Below are 12,957 nucleotides of genomic sequence, written 5' to 3'. Positions count from 1 at the left end.
TATACAGTCTGTATGCTTTTGAGCGTTCAGAGTATCCTATAAAGATACCCTTATAACCTCTAGCATCAAATTTCTTTAAATGGACTTTGTTGTTTAGAATGTAACAAGTACATCCAAACTGATGAAAATAAGAAATGTCAGGTTTTCTTCCTTTGAACAATTCATAAGCAGTTTTGTTCAACTTAGATCTGATATAGATTCTATTTTGAACATAACATGCTGTGTTTACAGCTTCTGCCCATAAAAACTTTGCTACATTAGTTTCATGCATCATGGTTCTGGCCATTTCTTGCAAAGTTCTATTTTTCCTTTCTACAACCCCATTTTGTTGAGGAGTTCTAGGAGAAGAGAATTCATGCAAGATGCCATATTTTTCACAAAAGTTTTCAAAAGGTTCATTTTCAAATTCTCCACCATGATCACTTCTAACTTTTAAAATAGTGTAGCCTTTTTCATTTTGAATTTGTTTGAAGAAGATGCTAAACTCATCATAAGCTTCATCTTTTGTTCTTAGGAATTTTACCCAAGTCCATCTACTGTAATCATCAACAATTACTAATCCATATTTCTTTCCATTGATAGAGGCAGTGTTAACTGACCCAAACAAATCAATGTGAAGAAGTTCCAATGGTCTTGAGGTATAAACAATGTTTTTAGGTTTAAAAGAAGATTTTGTAATCTTTCCTTTTTGACAAGAACCACAAAGTGTGTTTGAGTGATATTTAATTTTAGGTAAACCTCTGACAAGGTCAAGCTTGCTAAGCTTAGAGATTAACCTCTAGTTAGCATGGCCTAACCTCTTATGCCAGATCCATTTTTCTTCACTCAAGGTCAAAAGACACACCACTTTTTGTTCATTCAAATCAGAAAGATTAATTTTATAAACATTGTTCTTTCTCATACCTTTGAATACAATGGAGTTGTCAGATTGTTTAGTTACAGTACATGATTCCTTATTAAAGACAACTATATAACCATTGTCGCAAAATTGACTTATGCTCAATAGGTTATGTTTGAGTCCATCAACTAACCAAACATCATTAATAAAAAGGGAAGAGTTACCTACTGTACATGTACCTATTATCTTTCCCTTTTGATTGCCTCCAAAGCCAACAGAGCCTCCTTCTTTTAGAGTTAACTTAGAAAATAATCGTTTGTCACCAGTCATATGCCTCGAGCATCCACTGTCCAGATAGCATGAGTGATTCATGATACCTCCTTGAGTGGTAGGCTGTATGAGAAACAACTTAATCATTGCGGTAGAACTCTTCATCACAGTTAATGATAAAGTCATCCCAGTATTCTTCCTCTTCATTTCTCAAGTTCTGATTGCAAACTTGAGATCTTATCAGCCATTTGTTTAGGACACAAGCCCTTCTTCCTCTGCATTGGACTTATTTCCATGCTCTAGGCAGGACATATCCTTTCGAAGTTGGTAAATCTGAATGGTACATTATTTCAGCTTTTGGTACCCATTTTCTTCTAGGTCCACGCTTGTTAGTCCACAAATGCTTACTATGTTGCTGAGTGTTAGAGAAGGATTTTGGTTTGGCATAATAACTCATTTGAAATCTTTTCTTCGTTTGAAAATTGTTATTATTTCAGGATTTGGATTGTTTATGATTCCAGAATTTGTGTCTATCACCAATCCATTGTTCTGATTGGTTATGTCTACTGACTCTAGAATCATAAATAATCTGAGTCCTGTATTGCCTCTGAGGTTTGAAGTTTGACTTTTTTCTTTTAAAAACTTCTGAGCTTTTAGATTGACTTGCCTCAGGTACTGAAGTTCCTTTAGTTCTAGAAGTTGAAGTCTCAGAGATTGAAGTTTTCAGAACATCTGAATTAATATTCTCAGGTTCTGAATAACTCCTATCTTCTGAACTTTTCTTTCCAGATCCTGAGGAACTTGGTGAAGGGATTTAAGAGAGGTTTTTCAAAATAACTAATCCTCTTAGCGGAACAATATCTTGATTAAACCATTAATCACAAATCAAAGAACACAAAACCACAAGTTTATGTGTTTACCTCTTGAAGTGCAGAACCTTTGAGGTAGAAACTGTTTCTGATCACGAGCAAAGCAAAGTAGCGATGCATCTACTCAGTCCACACGAACAGAACTTCTCCGATGACCGGTGCTAGCCAATTCCACCAGAAATTCAGAGAGAATAGGGTTTAGAGAGCGGCGGCTAGGTTTTCACTTTGTGAATTAGGTTAAGCTCTCTTTAAAACTTCATCACAAGGGTTCTATTTATAGAACCACTTGTGTGGTCATCAAGCCAAGCACTGCACCGTACCTTACGGTGGACCGCATTTCTCTATTTTCATAAATTAAATAATAAGTCATACTTAATTATTTAATTACTAATAAGTCCTACTTATTATTTTATAAATAATTAAGTCTTATTTATTTCTCTCATATATTTGTCCTTTGTGTGTGACCCTATAGGTTCTCGTAACGTTGGCAATAATATTAAATCACATATTTAATATTATAAACAATGAGCGGTATCTAGCAACACATCACTGCTACCCAAGTGACGAGAATGTCATGTGATCTGACGAAACCTTTCCGTGATGATGATCGTGTGTATAATTACCCCTTTGCCTTATATCTATATTGAACACAAGACATAGATCGTGTCACCCTTGTATGGTTCAATATTTTATTTCTTGATCCCAGAATATACTAAGCAACGAATAAGCTCAATATCTCATATTGACTTAGTTCGGCGTGGCCACGCATTTTATCAGTCATATTCCATCAAGAGGCCTACAGATATTGCTCCTGTTATGTAGGAGGGGCAAATTCCATCTAGGTCACTCATGTCCCTCAGCATGATTTGTGGAGTACCCATCAACCGACTTTATAGTCATCCTGTTACGGACAATGTTTGAACGGCAACTAAGCACTCTACTCCACATCTAGGGTCCATAGTGGTTTCAGGTCGAAGGGTGGTATACACCATTATCACTATGAGAATAACTTATGACACTTTTCATAACATACTATGTAGTATTCTCATGGCGGGTCAATCCAATATAAATATTACTCCTAATATTTATATCTATGTGAAGACTTGATATCTCATATCCATGACTCGTGAGATGAGGTCATCAGTCTACTCACATAATAGTCTCTATGTTTTATCGTTATCCCACATCACAGTAAAACTTGACTATGGATACTTTAAGAATAGTGTCCTTATGTTTAATGGAGTCTCACTATTAAGTCACACTTAATGTTCCATTAATTAGACTAGCAATTCTAGGGACTTTATTAGTTTCAAATAAACATAATAAAGAAATGCCTTATTATATTTATTAAATATATAAATCAAAGTCATCATACAAAAGACGATTCTATCAAAATAGATTGGCTTTTAGGGCTTACTCCAACAATCTCCCACTAGCACTAAAGCCAATCAGATATTAACTCAACATCTATTGGACTAGCGTCATCATCAAGCATATTCTATGCAAGATTTTCTATTAGTGGATAAGGAACTCTTTCCTATGTTGGTACCCGATACATCTTCCAATTCACACTTTTGATCTTCTATCAAAAGGAAATAAAGTGTCAAAACTTGTATTTGAATCGTTGGTGAGATCTGGTTTTCCGTTGCTTGCAAGATTAAACCATTACCATCTTTAATGAGGTCAAGGGAATCTGCAACGTAAGGAAAACAATTTTCTTCCTCATCTTATGAGACAAATGATTCAAATCATATATTTGACCTTTGTAATAGATATATCAATCTTCTGAAGCTTATAAGCTTACAGATTTGACATCCAAGCATAAAGTTTATTCCAGACTACAATCTGGGTATACTGTTCTTCGGTTTTGGACAATCAGTATCATTGTAACTCATTTACAATGATCATTTCCAGATCCGATCAAGAAGCCATCCTTAGTGATTTTAAGATATCCATGGATATTCTTGATGGTGATCTAATGAAATCACTAGAAATAATTGGTACATATTGTTTATGCTAATAACATATAGTACATCTGGTCTAGTACATATCATGATATACATGATCAATCAAATTGCCAAAGCATTTGGATACTTCTCATGCATCCCCTTCTCATCCAACGAGGTTGGATATTGTCTTTGAGACAAAAAAAATACATCATGTGACGTATGCAATAATTTCAATAAAATTAAGCACATGAGGTGTCTGTACACTTCATCAAATTTGTACATAGGCTAAGGTTGAGATATGTCAACAATCTATCTCTATAGATCTTGATTCCTAACTTTTAGGAAGTCTCGCCTAAGTATTTCATCAAGAAACAATTACCTAATCATGTCTTACATGTGTAGTGTATGAAAATTGTCTTGATGATCAGTATGTCATCCACATACATTACCAGATTAATTTAAATACTCCCACTGACTTTCTTGTGTGCACAAGAGTTCCTTTATTAACCTTAGTTTTCATAAAACTTGATCAATAAAACTGATAATTCAACTTTGAGAAATTTGAACAAATTCATAAATGAATTTTGAAATTTATATACTTTTCTAGCATCCTATAGATTAACGAAACCCTATCCATATGTCAAATACATATGTAAGGTCATTCCAATTAAGGAATGCAACCTCATTATCCATCTGCCAGAACTCGTAGTAAAACATACAATAATTGCAAGTGGAATCAAATGAGTTTAAGCACTATGATTGAAATAAAGGTTTCATCATAATTGCATCATGATTTGTATGAAACCTTTCACATTCAATCACACCTTAAATGTATTCACAATACCATCCATGTGAGTCTTTACAACAAGACTCATATTTATCTCATGAGTCTTACTCAATTGGATGACAAAACAATATCCATATATGTTTTGTGTACATGGACTCTTTATAAGTCACATTCGCATCTTCCATGAGCATCATATACCACCTTGTCGAGTCATGGTAAAACCGTGACTCTCAACTGTGTGATATGACATATCCGACTTATATAGGTCTTGTGCTACTCGAACTGTTGATCCAACAACTCTTGTTGAACCGATTCATGTTCCATTCTCAAAAATATGTGTTTTGTGGTACTAGAATTTACTCAAGTTCTACATCACTCCCACTATTTCTTCTAGAGACACATTCCTTCTAAAAGAATATTTTAATTATAGTAACAAAACAACTTTTGTCCTAGAGAGTGTTGTAGAATTAGTATTTCTAATTTTCTTTAGGATCCCTCCACAAATACACATTAATCCAAGTTGGAATTATGTTTATGTTATAAACCTTACAATCTCAAACTACCATAAAGTCAAACTAGGTACTTTTACCTCCATATCAAATATGGTGTCTTTATGATTTCTTTTATTGAAACTTTTGTGGGTAAAGAATAACTCTAATTAAAATAATTTTTTTTCGAAAGCGTCGTCGGAGATAAACGAACTATCTTATTTGTAATCATGTCCAACATGATGTAATATAAATAGTTATTACTATACTCCTTATCTAAGTATTTACCATTACGACTTGTTTGTATGGTCTTAATACTTTTTCAAAATTATTCATTTACTTCATAAATTCTTTGAACAAATTCAAAGAATCATACTTTGTGTCAACCACACATATTCACATCTACTAAGCTAATTAGTAACGTAAATGAAGTAAAAGAAATAAAATTATATCTAGCAAATAATTAGTTTAGTGGTTCATATACATCTCATATGTATATATTTCAAATAGATCAAATGTCACTTTTCCTTAGTTGGTAATTGACATACCGAACTATTTTCAAAAGTGGAACTCACATCCTTCAAATGATATAAATCAAATGAGTCCAAAAATTCCTATCAATGGAGTATGGAAATGTGTGTCTCACCTATTAGTACTAAACAATATTAATTGCCACTAATTTACAAGGTTCAAATCTTATTTGATCCTTATTCATCATTGTTATAGATAAGGTTATCAAGTTGATGGAACTCAATTCCATTACTCAATTAGAATAATAGAATAGAAAACATTATTTGGATAATGAAACAACACTTGTCTATTATTCAAACAAGCGGTCCTTTTTCTTGTCAATACAAGGTTTAAGTCCAATGTTTCTATTATTAAATGAAACATAATAACAATTATTTGGTTCCATGTCAAACTCAACTTCTACAATCAATGAAACTATTTCATTCTAAACGTAGGTTGACTTTATCTATGGTCAAATTTTCACTTCTTTAAAACAACTTCATATTTCAACAAATATGAAATTAACAACTGGTATCATATACCTAAGATAAAAAGTGGATAATAATTTAACATTCTATAACAAGGTCTATGAAGAAGTCTTACTTCTTTCTTCAACTTTAACTCTTTCAAAATCATTAGTAGTTTTTCTCGTATTTGAGAGAACAATTCTCAATACATGTACCAATTCAAAAACTCCTTTCTGAACTATTTATCCTTCGTAAGGATATTTTACAGTAAAATATAAAATATATGCCAAATATATCTAACTACGAAAATAAGAATATTTGTATCATGATTAAAACATATTTAACTAGGTCTTTAATTAAATATGCTCCCACTATTTTACTCAAACCAAATGACCCTTCACATTTAATTCGGAAAATCCTGTTGGAAGATTTTCTAGTGGGTCGAGATCCGTATTTCACCATGTCTTAAGTCAGCTTTGGCTGATCACCCAAAACATAGCTATTTAGGTAGGAACTCCTTCCAATTGTATCCTATACAATTCTCGAATATTACTTAGTTGGGTGAATAACTCCTTATTCTAATCCATCATATAGATTGTTCCCAACTCTTGCTTCTAAACTTTTATAATTGTATTATAATAGGTTTAGTTAAGTTAACCCAAAAAATAGCAGTCGGATATTACAATTATCCTATCGCACCTTACTAGTATAGAAAATGCATCTCGCTTTGGCGAACCCACAAAATTCGATATTAGTCTTGATGAGTGCTAAATGTTGGAAAGCTTTCAACTTAATATTTCTTTTAAGGGATTTTAATTAAATTTAATCTCACCGTATTTTGTATCTCATACAAAACGTGTTTCAATTTACATGACACTCATGTAAATATATGTTTAACAATTATATAAAATATTCAAAACATATATAATTAAAACATTCATCTCATGCATCACATACATAAAATAAACTAAGGTAGTATAGTTATGGCCTCCTAAAATGAAAGAATTAAATAAACTAATTTATTACAATTCTTTGACCCTCGAGCAAACTTTTCAAGTTACTCCGTCGACATCCTTCGTTTGGCTTTGTCTCCCGTCATCACGAGCAATTACAATTATTTAAAATAAATAAAGTAAATAAATTGTCACATCACGCAGGCCGTATTTATAAAATAATAAACCACGACACGCAGGTCGTATTTAAACCAAATAAAATAAACGCCAAACACGCTAAGGCCATAACTATATACCTCTAAGAATTAATTTAAATTGGCTATAAATTAGGATCAAGTATCCAAATATATTTTGGCAATTTATTTAATAAATAAACAAAATTAAATTTTGAATATATATATGTAATCAATTCAAACAATTAATCCAAAAACAGAATCAAACCTTTTGATTCATGATTGTTTTAAATTACCAAATTAATTTAATTCAAATCTTTTAATTCTAAATAAAATATTTTGAATCAAATATTTTTGACAATTCTGCAATCATTGAATATAGCAATTTATATAATCAAAACTCTTTTGACAAGAATAAAGCGTGTATCATACTGAACCAATATTATCCACTAGCTTTTGAATCAAATTCAACACTTTCAGGAATAAATCATGATGGTTAATAATTTATAGTTTATAATGAAATAAACTTGTTTGATTATCAGATAATCAAACCACATTAGTAACTGTTACTATATAAATTATTATTAAATCAATCTCACAATTCAACATATTGAATTCATATGGTATACAACTAGTGTTTTTTACCCGTGCGATGCACGATTTTTATTTTCTTTTTTAATTTTTTTTAGTAAACAAAGTATATTGTGTTTAAAATTAGAATATTAAAATAAAATATTATATTAAAATAATGACAATATTTAAAAATGATGCAACACAAATTTTCTACTTTAATTTGTTTGTTTGTTTAATAATAAATTGATAATGCATTTTGTTTTACAGGCAATTGGTTTTTGTTTGGTAGACATATTGTGTTTAAAAATTAAGATATTAATATACAAAACAACATATGATTGAGCATATAACTGGACATGAGTAAAAACTGGTCTCGGGAAAGTGTTTGTCCCTAACTTTTGTTAATTGTCATACATAAGCAAACACACAAAAGAAATTGGCGCCTCCATAAACTTATTGAAACATTTGCATCTGATGGTATTATCACCAATATTCATTCCTGTTACAATTTTAGGACTGATAATTGTTCCCTATATATAAAATAGTGAGACGTGTATCATCGTATAAACCCGACGAAACATCAATATTCCTTAACAATACTATAATAACAACACAAACATCAATATTCCTTTCTTTTTTATATGCAAAATCATGTGTTTTTTCTTATAAAAAAAATCAGCAAAGCCCATATTTGCCTTTTTTTTTTGTGAAGCCCATATTTGCCTTTGTTGCATCACGTTGTTTCTTTTGTATTTCCATTCTCATTTTAATTTATTTTTCTCTCTCATCAATTATTGAGACACGGTCTCTCTTCTTCATCCTTCAAACCCTAGCAAAAACACCTATCCACTGCATTCCTCCGTCCGGCTACAGACCCAGCTGGCTGTGAAATCAACATCATGTGTTATCGAACTCCGTCGCCAAAAGCTCTGTTTTCGACCACGTCTGAGCTCGTCCATGGAGTTGAGCGATTGATATGTGATCTTCATTTTGAGAACTGGGCACCGTCACCGGAAACCACCGCCGACAATCGTCTCCGCTACGGGTATGAACAAATTCCTAAATATCCTTCTGGTTCTATTTTGATTTAACTTCTCATGAGAAATCGTTTTTTTCTTTTCTGTTTCAGTCAAATTGGAATCTCGATGTCAACAGAACTTCATGCTTCATCGTAGCCACTGATATTTTGGGTATGTGTAACCTCCTAGTTTTAGATTGATTTTATGATGAAAACCTAACCCAAACTCTTTTATGACTGCATGTTTTTTCTAAGGAACTCTATTTGATTTTTTTAGTTCAAAATTTTAGTTCTGTAATTGCTGTTAAATTTTCAACTTAAGAACATTTATCTGATAAATTTTGAAGTAATACTAATTTAAATAATCTTGATCAAACTCCCACTCAAAGTTTCTTCTAAATTCACTTTACAACTTAAAATTAAATAAGTAAATAAATAAATTTTTTCATTTATTTGCATTATCAAATGATTCAAACTGATGGAAAGTATCTATCTACAATTGTTCTTTCTGAACATCTTTACATTATATTAATATGGAAATATTAGTTTTTATGCTTGGATATGTGATCATCACTCAAGTGTGGAATTCATAGGTTTATAGGGTTATGTCTTTCGAGTAAACGGAGGGAAGTCCATAGTTGGTAATCCGCAAAAGAGTTGGGTGAGATTGCTTAGGATTCTTAATCAATTAAAGATTTCATCCGAATGATGCAACAGATTGAATTCATTTTTTTAAAGCAAAGGCTCTTCACTAAAAAAGGTCCTTAAACTGAAACAATCATGTATACCACATTTCCAATTTTGGGCACAAAATAATTACTAATTAGCCAAGGTTAAGACATTAATAAGTGACTACATTGGGAGATACTCTTGGCATCACATGTCTTTAAACTTGATTGGTTATGCCTAGTTACTTTGAATTTTATTTAAGCAAGTGACTTGTTAATATTGCTTCTTCGGGATTATGAGATTTTAGGTTTATTCTGCTTCTATTACATATATAGAGTATATGGCTTAATTATGAGATCTTTTGTCAACTTTGCATAGCAATAACTTTTTTTTTTAATATATCACATGTTAATAGAAACTATACATTATTAGCTTTTAATTAAAGAGTTATAAATAAAAATGTTGTAATTGTCTATGTTTTATATGTACTCTTAGATTTATAAATGCACATAATAAAAGTTAAACATGATCTAACTAAAATTATGAAGTTAGTGATTTAATAGTGTATTACTAAAAACATTATTCATGTAAGAACTGATTGGAGTGGGGTAAACAATAAAAAACTGAATATAAATAGTTCATTGTATCCAATGTGTTTGAAATTGAAAGGGAATTAATCAAAGATTTTGACTTTGTTATTAAAAATTGAAAAAAGCATTATGAATGAAAATTGTTACATTTCCTTGGTTAGTAGTAATCCCAATATAGAAGAGAGTTTGATTGATTGTCCATGTTATCATGATTTCAACTTTTTTTAAAGGAAAGAAAAGGAAAGACAAATAAACTTGATGAAAGTCATAAACTTCAAACGAAAACTATTAATTTACTCACTATTAGAGGATGAGTTTAGACATAGTAAGATGTCATGAGTGTGTAATATAAAATTAGTGTTAAATTTTGTACTTTAATTGTTTTGTGATGAATTTTGAATGAATATTCTTCAAGTTCAAACTGTTTAGGCTATTTGAACACCTTGTCTGAAAGTTCCCTCCCAAAATTATTCTTATTTTCATCTTCAAATGGTTCCTGCAAAATCAATTCTTGAGCATGAATATAAAAGTACATAATAGAACTAAGCATAATGTCACCAAAATGATATGAGGTCAGTAATATAAGAATTTATTACTAAAGACAATTCATGAAAGAAATGAGATCTTCGAAAAACATATATTTACCTTTGAAACACAGACACAAGATCCTTGATAGAAGTGAGTGTCACCTATAAAAAAGACCAATCAATAATAAAATGTAAGTCTCAAACAAAGTAACTAATAAATTGCATATAGAAATAGTTCATGGCCTCGATCTTTGTTCATATATTCATGCCTCACTTAAATATTGATTATGGATGAGATCTAATCAAATGAGTTTTTTCTTTTCAGGTTCAAGAAATCAATTCTCAAGAATTCAATGTAAAACAGAAGTCAATAACAAAAAGGAAATGAAGATGAGTTCTCTTGTGTTGAAGAAAAGAGAAAGGATAAAAAATGAAAGGAAATAGTATTGTATTTTTGATGCATCAATCCTTTGCTATTTATAGACAAAGGAATTTGAAACTTGGGGGTAAAGTTTGTGTTGCAGAATTACCTTCCCTATTAAATGACAAAGCTAAAAATTACTTTTCCTAGATAATACCTTCCCTAGTTAAATCAACAACCACTAACAACATTTATCTAACAAAATATATAAAAAGATTAATTAATTGAAAAAATGCAAAACACTAGTTTTTCAAACCTACAGTGGCATTTGAACAACTCTTGTTGTCAAGATTAATAGATTGTTTTAGAACTAAAAGCGATGCACTTATATCTTTTAAAAAGCAAATATGACTTTCATATATAGCACACTCTTGCAAATCATAGTAGAATACACAAACATACGAACGAAAACATGTATAGCATATTTTTGAACAAATTCAAAATTCATAGCCCATAAAAATTTCGGATAATAAAATTCGAAACACGTGATTAACGCATTCAATCAAACAAACGCATATAAACATGATCATATCATCATATAACCATCGATATGCATAAAAGAAAATTTGAATTTAATGATTTAATCAGAACCGATGCTCTGATACCACTGAAGGGATTTAAGAGAGGTTTTTCAAAATAACTAATCCTCTTAGCGGAACAATCCCGATGAACGGATCTTGATTAAACCATTAATCACAAATCAAAGAACACAAAAGACGATTCTATCAAAATAGATTGGCTTTTAGGGCTTACTCCAACACTTGGTTCCTCTGAGCTGTCAGCTTCTAATTTTCTCAGATCATCATCCTCATTTCCCAGAGTACCAAAATTCTTCCCCTCTTCACTTTGGGGTACAACAAAATAAACCCAAGATTTTCCAACCTTTTTGGGATAAGTTTTTAGCCTTGAATATGTTCTACCATATTCATAGCCAACTCCTTCTCCTCTATGTCTCATGACATTATAAATTAAATTTGCAGCTTTGCTCTTTCCAAAGTTGAGATGCACAAACTGTTGAAGAGCCAATTCCTGCTCATCAATAGGTTTGTGACAAACAGCACAACCTTTTTCAAAGTCATTTACTCTATTCAGAGTTTCTTGATATAGACCTTGAAAATGACCTTCCTGTTCACTTAGACCATTAAGCTTTTCTTGTAAAGCTTTTGGTTTGCTTAACACTCTGAGATGTTTCTCAATAACTTTGTTAAGAGCTGTTATAAGTTGAGTTTTAGAACAGTCAGAAAATACCTCATCTGTAACTTCTGAGTCTGATTCTGATTCATCCTCTGAATCTACATCTGAGTCGGTTGAAGCCATTAGGGCTAGATTTGCCTCTTTCTCTTCCTCCTCAGATGATAGCTCCTCAAAAGTAGCCATCAGACTCTTTTTCAATTTGCTCTTAAATTGTTGCTTCTTTGAGCTGTATCTTTTGCTTTTGTCTTTGGCAGACATTTCTGGACAATCAGCAATAAAGTGTTCTGGCTTCTTACAGTTGAAGCAGTTCTTTTGATCATCCTTTTTGCTAACAAAATTTCTTGAGCTGTTTCCTCTGAAATTTCTCTTGTTAAGCCTGTTCCATTGCTGAAACTTGGTGAATAGGGCAAACTCATCTTCCCCCATTTCTTCCTCTTGGCCATCTGCAGAAGATTCCTCCTCAATGTCAAGAAGCTGAGTCTTAAGAGCTTTGGAAGAAATCCTAGTTGACTGTAAAGCCACAGACTTGGACTTCTTCTTAGCTTCTGAATCAGCTTCCAGAACCATCTCATGGCTTCTGAGATTGCTTATCAGAGCCTCAAGACTCAGAGTCTTGAGATTTTGAGCTTCCTCAATTGCAGTGACTTTAGGTCTCCATGCA

General features: G+C 31.7%; 2 long non-coding RNA genes across 2 annotated transcripts; one reads left to right on the top strand and one right to left on the bottom strand.

The window, feature by feature from the left end:
* The first annotated feature begins 8,318 nt into the window (after positions 1–8,318).
* Positions 8,319–11,256, top strand: LOC123911193. The gene is made up of 3 exons (XR_006810393.1): positions 8,319–8,922; positions 9,007–9,067; positions 11,007–11,256. It is a non-coding gene; the product is annotated as an uncharacterized LOC123911193 (long non-coding RNA).
* Positions 10,238–11,007, bottom strand: LOC123911194. Its single transcript, XR_006810394.1, has 2 exons — positions 10,800–11,007; positions 10,238–10,650 (listed from the first exon to the last, which is right to left on the bottom strand). It is a non-coding gene; the product is annotated as an uncharacterized LOC123911194 (long non-coding RNA).
* Positions 11,257–12,957: the final 1,701 nt, after the last annotated feature.

This window comes from Trifolium pratense, linkage group LG2, assembly GCF_020283565.1.
Source record: "Trifolium pratense cultivar HEN17-A07 linkage group LG2, ARS_RC_1.1, whole genome shotgun sequence".
In the NCBI taxonomy this organism is placed as follows: domain Eukaryota; kingdom Viridiplantae; phylum Streptophyta; class Magnoliopsida; order Fabales; family Fabaceae; genus Trifolium; species Trifolium pratense.
This window is presented reverse-complemented; position numbering and strand designations above follow the sequence as displayed.